Below are 17,792 nucleotides of genomic sequence, written 5' to 3'. Positions count from 1 at the left end.
AAGATAAGTAAGATGATTATATAGAAATATGCAAGTAGCTGAATGCTGCTTTACTATATGAATATCAACGCCAGTTGCGTATCACGTGTGTTGTCTAGTGAAAAACAGGATCGAAAGAAACTGGTGAAATGCACTGTATATTCTTCTTTTCTTCTTTTAGGTTCAATGCGTAGCTTAAAGTAATTTCCTTGCATAATAATTTGGGTGTAGTTAGTTTGTTTTAGCTGAAAAATTAATTATCAATGTCGAAATACTATCAGGAGAAACGGTTTTAATTAGTGATATGTTCATTAAGTCTTCATTAGTTAATGCAATGATGTTTTGTGGTTTTGAGATACCCACATGTTGCTAGATCATTGTTTCAACCAAGACCCTTTTATATTATGTGGGAAGGCACGGAGTGTTAACGAGTTCCTATGCGGAGACACTGCATATTGTCTAAATGAATGAATATTTTCAGAGAAACCATAACAGTAAATATATGTGGTAAGAGGGGGAAATCCTTCGATCGCAGTCCCAAGTATTGTTAAAAGGCTGCTTTGAATCAATTTAAGATAAACTTTAGAGATTGTTTGATTACGATAAACATGTTTTGAATTAATACAATACTTGTTACCTCTGTGAAAGAAATAAAAAAAGGACGTACAGCATTGTTCATACAAAACTATAAATGTTCCTTTTGTATCTTTACAATATTATCGCTACACTAAAAAATAGTGTAGCGATAATATTTAACGAATATCTGCAGCCGAGTTTTTTTTACGATGTTTACTGTTCATTCTAAATTTTATTTAGAATTTTATTTTAGTACTAAAAGTTCAATCTTTAATTTTTTTTATTATTATTAAACTTATGCCAGATGTAACAATTCTTTAAAGGTAAAATCGAAATTGTTATACATCAGTAATACCGCTTGTTTTGTTATTTTCTCAAAAGAAGTAAAACTCACCCTTCCCTTCCAGAGTTCCATGGCAACAGCGGTGAAGCCTGAACGAACAACTCCACACTTTATAGAGAACTCCGAAAATAAACGCGGATGAATTTACAAATTCAAAGCGAATAAAACGACAAAGGTGAAAGTATTAAAGTATATTTCTTTTAAATTATATTTAAATATTAACACCCTTATGACCAAACATTTGTTGTGTCTAAACTGTCAATATACTTTCTGGTCCAGAAAACTGCTTAAGGAATTTTTCTGTTAATTTATTACCCAGTATTTTCTCAATGGAAGAGGTTTATAATCCTCGGTAATCAGATTGTCCTCCCGAAAGCAGAAATTATCTGAAAATAGGAGAAATTGAGAAGATAAACTACTGAGGCCTTAGTTACATTTAATAATATTCATAACTTTTATTATATATTTTTCTTCTCTGAATAAAAAAAAAATAATAACACACATACCTTTCTCGATTTATTCAGGATCCAGAAAAAACAGTTTGATCGAGAGAGAGAGAAACTCCGTACTGTCAGAGTTTAATACTTTGTTACTTATCTAAAATAAACATTGAAGTAGTCTCATAATTTGTAGAGCTTATTTAAATAGCTTACCTTTAACATCAAGTTATATAAGATAAATCCCCATATTTATTAAATAAATAAAGCAGCTATTGTCAGTAATAATAATAATAAAAATTACCGAATACAAACTGATATCAGAGTGGAAGCGTTTTATGATCGAGAGTTTTAGTGAACATGTGCAGATCATAAACCACAAACCAATTTTGTTGCTTATTAATTTAAACCTGTGGAGGTCGCAGCTAATCTGACAGATACAAACAAATTGTTTAATATAAATATTCTTACACATATCCAGCGTATAACTTGGAGATCATGAGTAGCTGAGCATGCATATATTACGAGTGATATTCCACACTGTTGTTGCGGTCAGGTTTGGTTTAACACGTGTTATGTAAAGGTTTGTGATATTTGATAGTAAATTGTATCTGAGAGATACCGCGACCTCAGATGTCAGTATAACATTGGTTTAGTTTTTATTTATTTATTTATTTATCGTTGAAAATGGCTGGGAAAATATATCGATTGGATAATCCATCAGATGTTAAAGAGATTCAGCGATTTTGTTATTCGAGTCCGATGATGAGAATGATAGAGTCGAATTTGAAAGTGATAATTGATAGTAAATTGTATCTGAGAGATACCGCGAACTCCGATGTCAGTATAGTATTGGTTTAGTTGTTGTTGTTTTTTTGTTTGTTTAATAATTACTAGATTGTAACTGAAAATAAATAAACCGTCACGTATTATATTTGCAGTGTTTGTTTTTTAAAGTTTTATCGCATTTTAGCACATACTAGTAATGAATGCATCTCTCAGATACACGCGACCTACGCTGCATTTTTCGACCGCGACCTCCGCAGGAGGTTGGTTGGGAGGAGGAGGATGATCAGTCTGATTTTGAATAAAGAATGTCTATCATTTGAATTTAGTTTTTTTGGTCTTTACATATTCATGTTTTTTTTTTTTTCAATAATCAATATATGGACATAGTATTTAGCAATTGTTAATTGCTGTTTATTTCAATGATTAAGTAACAAGCATAATTTCTACTCTTTTTACTGAAACTAAGTAATGTAAAAGAAAATGTCTTTACTGGACTCGTAAACATTCCTGACAAGGAGTTCTGAGCGCATAGATGTTGAACAGAAACAAATTAGAAAGATGATGCCCAATGATTAGTATTTGATATTTGCGAATGAATTTTCATTCAACACTGACATTAACATTAAAAAATATTTGCACCCGCACTTCCAAATGCGTGTGTAAATATTTGTTAATGTTAATTAACAAATATTTGCTAATTATAATTAAACAAATATAACAAATAAAATTTCTGCTATTTTATTCGTTTGTTCTTTAAACTCATCAGTGAATTAAGAACCACGTGCAGGGTGAGTCTGATCGAAAAATAAACGTCGTGTTTTCTGTGTCGAAAATTACTTTCGGTATATATCTTTCATGACTTTAAATGACCTGTTTTGTGCGGTCCAAACTAATAAAACTCCCCGTAAATTCGCATTACAAAACGCGGAGGACAAGTTCTGTTTAGCAATATCGTTAATCATGATTCAAAATGTGATGATTCTCCAAACCACTCAAGATAGACCAAGAAAGCGAACAGGCGTTGTCGAAATGATACGAACATCTGTAAAATACAACTCAAAATGGTCAGTTAAAAAAAAAAAGTCAGATACTTGGAATCGCCAGAGGAAACGCCCAGGAAGACCTTGTCCGAAATTAATAAATGCCCGTATAGACCAAGCAGAAGTTCTCTCTGATGAGGAGAAACTAGAAGAAAAAAAAAGAAAAAAAAAGAAAAGAAAAGAAAAGAAAGAAAGAAAGCAATGGCTGACAAACTGCTTACTGAAATGAGAAGAGTACAGATTTTTTTTGTTCTAGGCTCAATCTTCTGAGTGGGAGTAACCACCTCATTACAGAAAGACCTTCACTTCAAGAAGATGTTTTTGGATAACAATTTTCTTAAGAGGTCTATGGACCATAATGTCACCATCACATGCGAGCAGTATGTGGATATGACTGAGACATTTCGGAAAGAACTGGCATCACTTTATCACTCACTTCCGGATAAATTCGTGTTCCAGAAAAAACGATGATCCACCTTACATATCAGTTATGACTAGAGAATAGTCGTCAAATACTTTTTTTTTTCGGTTGGGGGAGGGGGATAATCAGTCTGATTTTGAATAAAGAATGTCTATCATTTGAATTTAGTTTTTTTTTTTTTTTGGCCTTTTTGTACATATCATCATACATATTCACGTTGTTTTTTCAGTAATCAATATATGGATATAGTATTTAGCAATTGTTAATTTCTGTTTATTTCAAGCGTAATTTGTTTATTATTTACATCATTCTCACGACAGATCAAGGTTGAACACCGCCTGCACACGAAAAGCTTTTATAAGCGCCTTTTCAGCTGAAGGTAAGCTAGCCCATTGCATATGGCAGTGATACAGTTGGTTTTCCAACCAGGAAAATCGAGTTTTTCATTTAGCATTAGAGGGAAAACTGTCAAGAAGAACACTTGCGATTAAGAGACGACACACTACTTTCATAGCATTAATTGCTTTTGCAGTAGTTCAAAACAATAAAACACAGCAAACCTATTTATAAAAATATTGTTCGAAACCTATTAAAATAAATTATATCAATATCCATTATTATTTTACATTCGTAGCGAAACAATTCGACTTTGAAACTAAACTTTTCAATAGAGTTCAGTTTACTGGGTTCCAAATGGCATCAAGAGTTGCTCATCTACTGCACTTCTTAAAAGACGACGAAATATGCCAGCTCTATTTGACACGTAATGCTTTTGATCAAGGATTTCACTAGACTGGCAGCGTTATATTTTTGGAAATTTTCCTGAATGTTTTTTAGAAAGTTTCCGAAGTGACCGATATGGAGATGAAATACTTCCGACTAGAACTTTTTTCCATGACTTTTTTTCTTTCTCCTTTTTTCCCCAGTTGATTAGTGAGTTCGTCGACCGCTGATATTGGCAAGTAGGATTTTTCCCTCCAGAAATTTGAGTTTTCAAATCCCCTGCTCAATAAAAAAAAAACGATCAAGAAACTCACATAATATATACTTGTTAGGACGACAAAATGAGAACACTTTGCCATATTATCTCCCCTAATATCTATGAAATCACTGACAGCTTAGTCACTGCTGTCGATAAGAGATGAATGCAGAATATGGCGACCTCCCCTCTCCCAGAAGAAAAGTCAATTTGGACTAAAAGAACTGTGCGTACTCAGTACGCACAATTCATGTGTATATGTATTATTATTTCCTTTATTAATTAAATTTATAATCACGTTTACTTTTTAATTTAAAAATCTGCTTATTTATAATTATATACATCTTTATTTCCTCCATAATGAAAATTATGGAGGAAATTTCCTGCATTATTTCCTCCATAGAGGAAATTATGGAGGAAATAAATTTAAAAGAAAAATGAATATTTTTATTTTTAAATATTTATTTACCGCTTAGATCCTGAAAATTTGAAACTAGGCTTTACTAATTACTAAAGAACCGCTACTTTGACTCCTACATACAAAGATAAATAACAGAACCGATTTGGAAGTAAGATTCAATGCCCTTTTGATAAGGTAGCTTGTTTCAGGTATGGAAACTTGGGCGCCTGTATATCATGAAAAGTTATGAATCATTTCGAAGGTTGTCTCACTGTCTCTCTCTCTCTCTCTCTCCGTGTGCACTTTTCCGTATTTTCCAGTTCGGGGGGGGGGGGTAAAACAAACATATTTGTTTGTTGAGTATAACGTTCTCATTTCCAAAAAAAAAAGTTAGTTGATTTATTTTTATATTTTGTAAAAGAAAATGGGAGGATCATATTTCTTTAAGCACCGTTTGATGTTGTTCACTTTGAGAAAATGATCGCATGTAGGAAAATGCTGGTGATTCCACGTAAATGTGAGAGGAGTAATAAATGTTCTCATAAGAGCAAAATGCATTTTAGAGTAATATGAGCTTCTTCTACAGGCACACTGGGAGACAACAAATGGCACATGGAAGTGTTTTCTCATTTCCCCTAAGCCTTACAAATGTATTTGAAGGAATAAACAAAGCAAATTCCACTCGAGTAATCGTCCCACTCCTTTTTAAAAATCACCGCCACTCTGATGGGAAGCAAGGAAGCAAGGGCGCTGTATTTAAGCACGTGACCGAAGCCTTGTTCAAATCCAACGTTCAATTTATCTTTGACAGTGAAAACGCTTTTTATTTTTGCTTTTATGGGTGATCACAGTGGTATTGTTAACAGCTTCTCTTATTCCCGCCTCCTGCTCACACAACAAATTTACGTTGAAGAGCCATTTCTTTCCAGGTTAGTTCACCAATAAATTGACAAAAATAACATTGAGCTGTTATTAAATTTGCCAACAACTTCGATTTGGTTTATGGGCTGCAATTGTTTATTATTCATAACATATATTTTTGTTTGAAATAATTTTGCTACTAAAGTGGCAAGATTTTGAACCAAAATTTAGTTCATTAATCTTTGATATCAATTTCAATAAGATCTACTAAGTCAGAGGATGGATGGGCAAAAACATGTGATATATACCTAAGCGTTTTTACCAAATCTGCGTATTACACATTACCAATTAAGAACTTCAACCAGTATCATATGGATGTGGCTAGCGGATCTTCACAGAAATTCGGGTCGTTCAAACAAAACAGGTAAACTGGCCAAAAGAACACACGCAGTTCAAAGCTATACAAACAGGTAGTAGTCTGACTTCACAGACTTAGCTGATTCAGCAGCAATTCCATGGCGCATTTCAGTTCTATGCCTCAATCGCGTTAATATGATTCCAATGTAACTATACAGGTCATTACAGTCGAAAAGTTCGAGTTTCTCCTTAGAGCAGATCAACACTGCACCAATATCTATATTTTGCGATCTCTCAGACTTGCTGGTGACACCACAAGCAATGAAAATGACTTGCGGCACTTGGTTCAGTAGCACATTTCAGCTGGTTCTATTGATGAATAATTGAAACAAGATACCAAGGCACAATCGAAATTATGTAGGCCAGCTGATGTTTATAGCCCTATTAAGCTATACGATATCTGTACCTATGACTTAGATTAGTTTCAGAAGTGTACAATTATCCTCGCGTTATGAATCTATTATCTGTTGTGCTCATGAAGAGAACTTAGAAGACAGCGAATGAAATTAAATAACAACTCACAACGTTATTATGTTTCGAATGCATCAGACAGAAATCAACATAGCTGTTCTTTATGGATATTTTGTAAATGATATCGTTAGGCCGCGAGAATATTCCCATGCAGGAATTATATTATCGAAGAGGTAACAGTATTATATTTTAGCCGCTGGATTACAGTGACATGTGAATAACACGGCATCAATCACCAAGTAGTTCACACTCGCCAGAAATGCTTTGAGAGATGTTTATCACTATGTGCATCAAAGGTATAGTAGTTGAACGAAGAAGATTGAATGAAAGCATAAGAGAAAAAAGCTAGATTAAACAGTTAAAGATTTTTTTATCCATTAAATTAGTTTTGTTAAAAACATACTTTTTTGCAGAGAAAATAGTGTCCAGAGAAAATCTTACGAAGATTTTTTCTGCACACTCCGTGAACAGGGTTCTCTTGAATTCCAAGTATTCAAAATAAAAATCTACATGTTTACTATTGGAATATCTGTGCATTTCAAGAATTTGAAACAGTTAATTAAAATAAATCAGACAAAGAAACTGAGGCAGTTGGGCGATGTTTTGCAGGTGTTGTAAAACACTTGCAAAATGAAATTAGATAAGATAATAGTCCACCTTGAGAAACCACAGTTTCGTGGAGGGAAGAAGTACATGAACTTATAAGAAAGCAGCTAACTTCGCTTTAGGCTATAAGCCACACAGGGTCCTCAAATATTAAACGGATTTCGCTCAAACGAAGCGCAAATATTGAACCATGACTGATTTACATAATGAAATGCTTGTGAAGCGCGCAATTTCATATTTGAACTTCTCTATTAGGACGCAAGCCCTGTGCTTTCGCGATGTCTTTACTGTTTGCATTGATCTTTCCGTCAATACCGATATGATTCATACATAAAAATTAATTTCACGCAATATTACTTTTGACACCATTACGAATCTCACGTGGTGGTGTCAAAATACTCACGTGAATCTCATGTGGAATCTCACCACGAATCTTTTCTTTAGGTACTAAAAAAACCATTGCGTTCTGATGACTGTTAATTGTATACAGTGATGAGCTATAAGAGGCTCGCGCGAGCCATTTGTTAATTTTTTCTCAAATTTGCGAGTCCCTTGGTCTTCTTGTTTACTTTTTTTTATTTATTTAAAAAAAAAATGTTTTTTTTTAACCATATTAAGCGACAAACCCATACGGTACCCTAACAAAAATTAGTCTACTCGTCAGTGTATAGATCATTTGGAATTATTATTTCAACTCCTCTATAACGAATGCGCCCAAGTTTGAAAATAAAATAAGCGCATGCGCTATCTTTACCCTTCTCCATTCTTGTATCCAATCGTATGGTAAAACCAGCAGCCAATAAAATGTTTTATAAAAGATTTCATTCTTATTATATTTTGATAGATTAAAAATGTTTTTCTTATGTAAGATAATTAATACAGTAGATTGTGTGCAAATATTTAATGTTTAGATCATTAAATATTTGTTTGAAAATGATAGCCTTTAGAGGTTGATCGTCCTCTCATACTTTTTGATTGGAATTTGTACACAAGCTGTATTAATAAAAGTTTTTGTGTGAAATACGGCATTTTTTTCCCTCTCGACGATGTGAGCCCTTTGTTAAAATTTCCATAGCTCACCACTGGTTATATATAACGACAAATGATTTTATATTAACAGCTATCTCGAAATGCATGTTGATCTGTAAACATTATCCGAAGTGGTGCTGCCATCTAGGGAGCAAAGTTACCATTAATTATTTAATGTAGTGATTATAGAAAATGCACAGGAAAAATTATTACAACTATTGTAATTGAATCATATTGTAATTGTAATTATTGTAAGTGAAGTATTACAACTAATGTTGTAATGATTCGCTAGTAAAAGATGAAATCCGTCCACGAAGTATTTTTTGATGGAATTAAAACAAAAATGATTATGAACATTATATATATATATATATATATTTAAAATTTATATCTATATAAATATAATTATATAATATAAATTATATAATATATATTATATATATTATATATTTTTATCTCTCGGGGGGAACCCTGTAACCCCTAGAGAGCGCGTCCCCTGGGTGCCGGATAGGGGAGCCCACCATGTGTGTGTGTGTGTGTGTGTGTGTGCGCGCGTGCATGTGTGTGTGTGTGTGTGTGTGTGTGTGTGTGTGTGTGTGTGTGTGTGTGTGTGTGTGTGTGTGTGTGTGTGTGTGTGTGTGTGCATGCGTGCGTGCGCGTATATGGTGGGATGGTCCGAATATACTGAATAAGGATTCGTGGACTAACAGGGCCATAAGGGGCAATCATCTTGATTGTAAGGGAAGCGGCACTCCCATGGACCCCTAGCTGGATCTATCCTCTCCTTCTACTACTTTGAGGAAGACCCACTTTAATCTTTCCTATAAGGCCTTATCAGCCAACTCTTTTTATTTTATGACCCCCCTATGCTATTAGAGTACTCGAGGGCCATGGCAGTCTTTTCATTTCGGGCCTTACAACTATGCCCTCTCTATAAACTTTACTATAATTCTTCTGTAATCTACTCTTTCCCCCTTCAATTTATCGTATTCCTCCTATAGGTTTAAATTCGGAAGAAGGCTAGTTCAGAAGCCTTAACGTAGCAGCCCTACCACTGAACTATTCCATCGTCAGGCTAGTCCCCTGACATGGAGAACATAATTCTACTAGTAAGCTGACAGAAAAAGATAATCGGATTGAATCTATAGGAAACGACCCTGGAATGGAAAAGGTAAAACAAAAATGGAAATGACAAAATATAATACACATAGCAAACTGGAATGTAAGAGGAATAGCATATAAAGAAATAGAATTAGACCAATTATTAAATCAAAGAAATTTTAAAATAGCAGTAATCACTGAAACAAAAAAGAAATTAATAGGAACCATGAGAACTGAAAAATTTAATGTGATATACTGTGGAGTTGACAGAGACCAAAGAGCACAAGCAGGAGTCATGATTTGGATTCATAACTCCCTTTCAAAACAGTTAAAACATTATAAATTATGGAATGAAAGAATAATAGAAGCTAGAATAAAATTAAGAGGCTATTTAACAATAATTGGTTTATATGCCCCAGAAGAGGGAAGAGAACAAGACAATATTGATTTTTATAATCAGTTACAAAACATATATAATAAAATAAATAAAAATGATTTACATAATTTTAGCAGGAGACTTAAATGGAAGAATTGGAAACACGAAACTTAATAATAATATAGGAATACACGAAGAACATACTCTAAACAGGAATGGTAAAAAATTTGATTGACTTTGTAGTTTATAATAACCTAAAAATAATGAATTCCCTCTATAAACATAAAGAGATACATAAATATACTTGGGCAGCAGGAGGATGGAAATCAATATTAGATTACTTTATACTAAATGAAAAGACATCAAATTTTCACTAGATGTTAGAGTTCACAGAGGATATGAAATAAGCAGTGACCACTCCTTGTTAAAATAAAATTAAGATTACCACCTAAATGGCTACAAGTAACAAGAACAGAAAGAAAAATTGAAACATTTGTTTATAAAACTGGACTCTTGAATGACACAAATGTACAATGGCTATATGAACAGAGAATTAACCAATATCTAGGCAAAATAAAACAAAATGAAGAAATAGAAATAGAATGGCTTAATATAAAAATGATGCTAAATGCAGCAGCAAATGAAAGCTTAGGAAAGACAAAAAAATTCAATAAAAGGAAAAAATTGAAGATCTGGGATGATACAATGAAAGAAATAATCAAAACGATAAAAGAAGCCTATCACAAAGGGTTAAGCAGTAAAAGATTAGACGATGAAATAGAATATAAAAGAATAAGAGCCACAGCTAAAAGAGAAGTCAGAAAAAGACAGAGAATCATGGAACAAATTTGTTTCTAATTTAGAACATGATTTATATAAAATAAGATATATAAAATTTTGAAACACTTAAATGCAGATACCAAAGAAAACATAAAATTAAACACTGAATTGAAATTAGAAGAATTTCTAAATTACTATACAGAATTGTGGACAGACAAATATTTTAAAAAAGACAACTGGCAAACAATTAACGAAAATGAAAAGGAAATAAGTAAAGAAGAATTAGAAATCAGCCTGAAAGAAAAAAGAAACGAAAAATCACCTGGAGAAGATAAACTAGGTTCAGAACTATACAAATATGCAGGAACTAGATTCAAAGAAAGACTCTTATTATTTCTAAATAAAATTTATTCAACTGGTATCTCCCCAATAGAATGGAAAAAAGCGATTGTGATTCCTATCTTTAAAACGAGTAATAGAGATGACCTTAAAAACTATAGAGGTATCAGTATACTAAATTCCTGTTACAAAATATATAGCAGAATCTTAAATATCAAACTAATGAAATATTCCGAAAACTTTATTTTAGAAGTAGAGAATGGATTTAGAAAAGGACAATCATGTATAGACCCGACCTTTTCCCTAAAATTAATAATAGAGAAAAGAAGAGAATACAATTTAGAAACACATATTGCATTTTTTGACTTTGAAAAAGCATTTGATAAAGTTAAAAGAAACATATTATATAACATATTAAAAGAAAGACAAATACTAAATAATATCTTAAAGCTATCACAAGTATAAATGAAAATTATCAAATACAAATAAGATTAAATCACGAGCTATCATACACGAGAGAGATAAACCAAGGGGTCCGACAGGGATGCCCCCTCTCAGCAACTCTTTTTAATATTTACCTAAATGAAATAATAATAAAATAGAATAAAAATTTCCATGAAGGAATTAAACTTTCTCCTACAGTTAACTTAAACACTCTCCTCTTTGCCGACGACCAAATAATAATTACAAATTCTGAAGATAAATTACAGAAAGCTATTTTAGATCTAAATGAGATATCCAAAGACTATGGTATGATGATATCAACAGAAAAACCCAAACCTATGGCCTTTAAAGAACAAGATCCAGCAAGAACTAAAAGAGTAATAGATAAGATCTCAGAAGAGGTGAATTCATTTAACTTCCTAGGATGTACGATCACATATTAAAATGAAAAAGATATAAATAAAAATTGCAAAATATTTAAAAATAATAGGTGTAATTAACTCTATATTTAAACCAAACCTAGTTCAAAAACAAACCAGGCTAAAAGTATACAATACATTAGCCCTACCAGTCTTAATGTATGGAAGTGAAATCTGGACAATAAAACAAAAAGACAAACAAAGATTAACAACAGCAGAAATGAAGTTTATGAGAAAAACTGCAAAGTATACCCTATTTGATCACAAAAGAAATGAAGAAATTATGAAAGAATTAAACCAAAAACCAGTAATAGAAAAAATTAAAATATAAACATAAATGGATGGAACACGTTCAAAGAATGAAAACAGAAAGATTACCAAAACAAGCCTTAAAGTACAAGCCATTAGGAAAAAGAAAACCAGGACGCCCTCTTAAACGATTCAACGATGACTTCTAAGATCGGAACAGGCCATGCTAGGCCTAAATCCTTGATATGCATGATGATGAATGATATATTTTTATGTGTTTAATCTTGTAGTTATAAAATTAATTGATAAAATTGATAAAATTATAAATAAGCACCTCAGCTACAAAGTGATGAATAAATGGAAATATTCAGACAGAAAATAGAACTAAATTGAAAGAAGATGAGTGGTTTCATAACTTAACAGCATAAAAACTGAAGAAACAACGTTATTTTCAGCTATATAAGAATAAGCACAGAAGCTGACTTCAGCACATTAAATAAGAACACAATAAATTTATAGAAATCCAAGTGAAGAATAAAACAGAATTGCCACCCAGTATTACTCACATAACTTCGAAATCTTTAAAAACTTTGATTCAGCATTTTGGAAGTTTAACACAATTAAAGGAACCCGGAAGGACATTTAAGATCAATCAATTTTCCTCAAGTAGACTTATTCTTGTATTTGTTCAACCACAAGATGTTCATTCCTTCCCCTGACATCAGTCGAAGCCTTACGACATGTAACCATGGCTTTAGTGCACCGCTGACGATTAGCTGGAAAGAATACTTCGATGTTCTAAATTCACTATGATGAAAAAAGGAAAAAAAAAAGTCTGCTTTTTTTCTTTCATTCTTGAGTTGGTCTATATCGAGAAAATTCTGATCTAAAAATGCAAATCACTTCTAATGCTCATGAGCTGGAGAGAAGGATTATCGAATCAACAGAAATTGTATAACAGTACAACACTATGTTATAACCTCTCTGATTATCACTCCCAGCTATCCAACTTTCGCATACCAGAGATCATGCTCACGCGAACTTGCTCAACAATAATACTGTGACATCCAGAACGCCCTCAGATGTCTGCAGTCCGTATATAGCTCTTGTAATGTATGATTTTTTTATATTTCTCTTTTCACGTTCCACGCCCACTGAAATAATTTAAGAAGGCGAAACTATTTATGCGTACAAATATATTTTTTTCTATTTTCTATTATTTTTTTTCTATTTCCTATTTAAATTTCTAATGGATAGCAAGAGGACATCTGCTGTTGCGGAAGCCGTCATCTGAGGTGAACAGTTGCAAAGATTGTCAGCGATTTCAGAGATCATTTGAGTTGTAACCGAGCCGGCAAATCGTCAGTCGATGTCTGGATAAAATTCCAAATTCTATTTTCTCTCTTTGTCTCTTTCTAACACACTGAAGTATATCAAAGATTTTTCCGAATCTATATATTCAGTCTATTCAAGCATTTAACTCTGTGACATTTACCTAAATATAAGTTTAGGTGTCTCGCACCAACGAATCGATGTTTACGATCTCATCTCTTAATGGAGATGAGAACTGAAAACTCTCATGGAAACTGAACAAACTTTCAGACTGTTATAACAAGAATATTGCATTCAATTATATCAACAGGAACATAAACTAAACACTTGCCAACTGTTACAGCACTTATTAAATTATTGAAGGGATTTATATAGTTTTCTTCGTATAACAAACTTTTTTTTGTTTCAAATTCACTTTATTTTCTATCCAACTTTTTAAACAGTAAAAAGTGAGGCATTCCTTGATGCAGATCTGAACATCTGTATTATCATTCTTCTGTCATTTAGGAATGAAACTGCCCTTATACCAAGGCATTTTATCGAGGATTTCCCCCCCGCCCCTTCTGAATACTCTTTTTAAACCGTTGGGGTTTTACAAGAAAGCATTAATCAACAAAATTCTACGTCGATTTCCGAGACAAAATATAAAGGTTTTCTGCCTCTCGACAAGATTTGTAATCTCACGAAACCTTCCCATCAACCTCTCAAAAAACCTGGCGTCTACAAAATCAACTGTACCTATGGTTTGTGATACATGGGACAGAGAGGTAGATAAAGAGAATTACGACAATCTGAACTCAAAGGACGTGGAGAACGAAAGGAAACACAAATCAGGACTAGCAGGAAACCAAAATGTTCAACAGTGTTTACAAATTTTTCTCAGGAGCATTGAAAGAAACAACTGAAATGATCAAACATCGTGAGCAGTACAACTTAAAACAACGGATGATTCCACAGCAACTCTAGTCTTTTCTAGTTAAATATGACAAGCACGCGGTTATCTGCAGTTCGCAGATGAACACGAATTAGTTTATGCAACAATTTCTTGATTGTGAAGAAACAAGACTTTTCATGAAACTAATAAACAAAAAAAGTTCTATCTCATCAGCTCCTTTCATGTGAGAAAAGATATTTATGTGACCCCACTATATAGTAGCTTATGCAACGTTACTTTTGATTCGCTTACTATTACGTGGCGCGGCTTATAAAGTTGTAATAACTTTATGGAGTCCTGTCTGCATTCGATGCTGTTCGATGTTTTATTCCAGTGACTAATTAAACGATCAATTAATAGGCATTTTTCAACCGAATGAACAGTCAGTCGATCTTTGCACAAGAAAATATAATTTTTCCTCTGAGGATAAAAATCAGATTTTTAAGCAGTCGGCTTACTGATTTTTTTCACCCATTCACTTTCTTCTATATTGCTCCTCTATTTGTTCTGATGTATTCCTTCTTATCTTCAACATTCTTTTCTCCTGTACTAACTTCAGTGTTTCTTGTCTAATCCATTTCTTCTTGATCTTCTCTTCTTCTGGTACTGTTTCTTCAACTTCATCTTCTATCGTCTTCATTACTCCTTTCACTCTTAGATCCAAATTTTTTTCTTCGTCCACACTTTTATTTTTCTCCTCTAACACTGTTCTGCACCTTCGTCCTATTTCTGCTTCACTTGTTCTTGCTCTCTTCGTTTCTGATGATGGGGTTTATATTTTCTTTTTTAATTTCAACTTGATGTTTGCAACCACTAAACTATGATCCGAGTCTATATCCGCTCCTTAAAGAGTTCGACGCTACTGTACCGATGTTATCCATCTTCTTTTAATCATAATCATATCAATCATGTTCTTGATTTTCCTATCATTTGATCGCCACGTCCATTTTCCACACTCCTTTTGCTGGAATATTGTGTTACAGATCATCATATCGTGGTCCAGAGCAAATTCTAACATTTTTCACCTCGTTCATTCCAGTCTCTTTCAATAATTAGTACATCTTGCTTTGGTACTGTTTCTATTATCTCTGTCAGATCTTTGTAAAATAAGTCAACAAACATCCTAATCTGTGCTGTCAGGTGTGGGTGCATATATCTGGACTATTGATATATTAAATCGTTTTGCTTGAAATCTTGATGGTATGATTCGTTCATTGACTAGTTTGTAGCCTGAGAGTGCCTTTCTAGCAATTTTATTAAGAAGGAAACCAACTCCTGCTTCATGCTTAGTGCCATGCGTGAAATTATTTTTAAAGCTTAACTACAATAATTCATAAACCAGATAATTTAACTGATAATAAAATTTCTGATGCTTCGTAGAGGAATTGGAACCAAGATCTTTCCAAAAGACATCATCGAAGTTCATTGTGATACAGAGGAACGGGTTTGAATTTAAAATAGAACAAAGTATGTGAAGCGTGTCGGCACAGTGGGTTAATACTGCGCTATGTGAGAGACAAACAATGGAATGAAATAAAGCTAGAATAGAAAGAGAATTTTATTCTTGAAATCCATGCGCACCCCATCCATCCACAGCGACAATTGTTACCTGTGATGCTGCTTAAGGTATAAAAAATGTTTTTCCCCTAAGTTCTTCTTTTGTAGCGTCATGTCTTTATCTTATCTGCTAGATCCCCTTTATTCATCCACGGTGCTCTTACTAGCACCAGTAAAAGCGGGTAAGATGTAAAGGTATCAACACTGAATACAGCAATTCAATATCGCGTTCCTATTTCCACCCACATCACAATCACAGTTCGTTCTCCGGAACATTTTTCAGTTTCGTGACCTCGAGGGGTTTGATGCTTTGCTCGGTAAGTTATGACCCACAAGGTGACGAGAAAGAACATAACCAACCAAGCGTCCGTTAGCACGAGAGGCAAAATTAGATCACTTTGAGAACTATAAAACACAGTTTGGTCATAAAATCCAACGGGGCCAAGGAAATTCATTAAAATCCGGCCAGTCTGAGAGGTCAACAGCGAATAAGATCTTTCTGCACGATAAAGCTAACAGCTGCAAGAAAGAAACGACTAAAACATCTAGCTTCTCAGTACAGATGATGTTAGCTTATATATGGTTTAGTGTAACTAGAAGAAAGGATAAACAGTTCAGTTTAATTTCAGGTCCTTCAAAAAACCAAGATAAACATGTTAGCATACTGTATTGAATTTAGTCCAAACAACGAGAACTGAAGGGAATAACAATGGATACGATTTTCTTCACACTACAGCAACACATTAGAATCTCTTTCGCTGCCAATCTCTTTCTTGGTTTTCTCATATTGAATATTATCCAAACAATAGAAAGAAGACATTTCGTTAGAATGAATGAATGTTATATTAACTGAAGTTCTCGGGTTTTGATTACAGCCACTTTGTCATTTACATCAACAGTAGAGTGAGTTACGTATTCAAATACATAACTCGCTCTACTGCCGATGGAATTATCACAAGATGATTTCTTACATCCTACAGAAGAATTCAAATGCAGTTCCTTCCATCCGAATAACTAATGTCGCATCTATGCTACACTACACTACACTGATTCCCTCAGTAATGCTAAAGTAGAACAATCGACAGTTGCTTTGGACTACAGTTTTATAATACTTCCATTTAAGGTTTCTTTTGCGCCAATAAAATCATTAAATTCGCTTTGACTATTATTCGATCATACATGCATACAACAATGGTGCACTGATTTGAATGAGTTTAATAAAATTGGATTTTCTTTTGTTATATATGTGTGTGTGCGTGCGTACATGGATATTTGTTAGGATATGTGTAGCCTTCCCAATTTTAATTTACATTATATCGTTCTGAAGTTCCAGAAGACCACATATGAAAATATGCTGATTGTGAGATGATTTGAAATTGAATCTCGCTGTTTCATGAGGTTTTTTTATTAATTACTTGGACATTTTTATGCCTTAATCATTAAACCATTCATTATTCTGCATTTATTTATTTAAAGGTAATTTTCCTGCAGTTTTGTTTTATTCTTGCATCTGTATTTGAATTGATATAATTAAGCATAAAATCCATAGTCTTTTGTGAATGAGAATGTCTCCTGATGCTACTCGTAAACAAGCAACTAATGGATTTCGAATGCAATGATATAGAATCATTGGAAACGTAATTCTACCAAGGATTCTCTAGAAATATCATCAGTGACGGCGAAAACTGTATAAACGTCCTTTTATGATCCATTTGGCAGTCGTATCATTTTTTATTTACGTGTTCATGTTCCCCAGCAGTTTAAATGACATTCAACTACAGTAAACATTCGGTCTTATCTGAATGTTTGCACGCGCGCCTTTTTATTACCGCTACCGAACCAAGTAAACGAAAGAGCAGAAGGAGGGCTGTTCTATGAAATGTATACCTACCAAGATTTACGTGTTCTGTTCG

General features: G+C 33.4%; 1 long non-coding RNA gene across 1 annotated transcript in view; it reads left to right on the top strand.

The window, feature by feature from the left end:
- The window catches only part of LOC150095435 (uncharacterized), a 66,814-nt gene that overhangs the window by 32,076 nt on the left and 16,946 nt on the right, over positions 1-17,792 (top strand). The window contains exon 2 of the long non-coding RNA XR_016550071.1: positions 963-1,073. This is a non-coding gene — a long non-coding RNA (uncharacterized LOC150095435). The remainder of the gene's footprint in view (positions 1-962; positions 1,074-17,792) is intronic.

The sequence above is a fragment of the Typopeltis vanoorti genome, chromosome 20 (genome assembly GCF_054136105.1).
Source record: "Typopeltis vanoorti isolate ZY-2024b chromosome 20, IOZ_Tvanoo_1.0, whole genome shotgun sequence".
Taxonomy (NCBI): Eukaryota; Metazoa; Arthropoda; class Arachnida; order Uropygi; family Thelyphonidae; genus Typopeltis; species Typopeltis vanoorti.
Note: the sequence above shows the minus strand (reverse complement) of the source record. Positions and strands in the feature narration are given on the sequence as shown.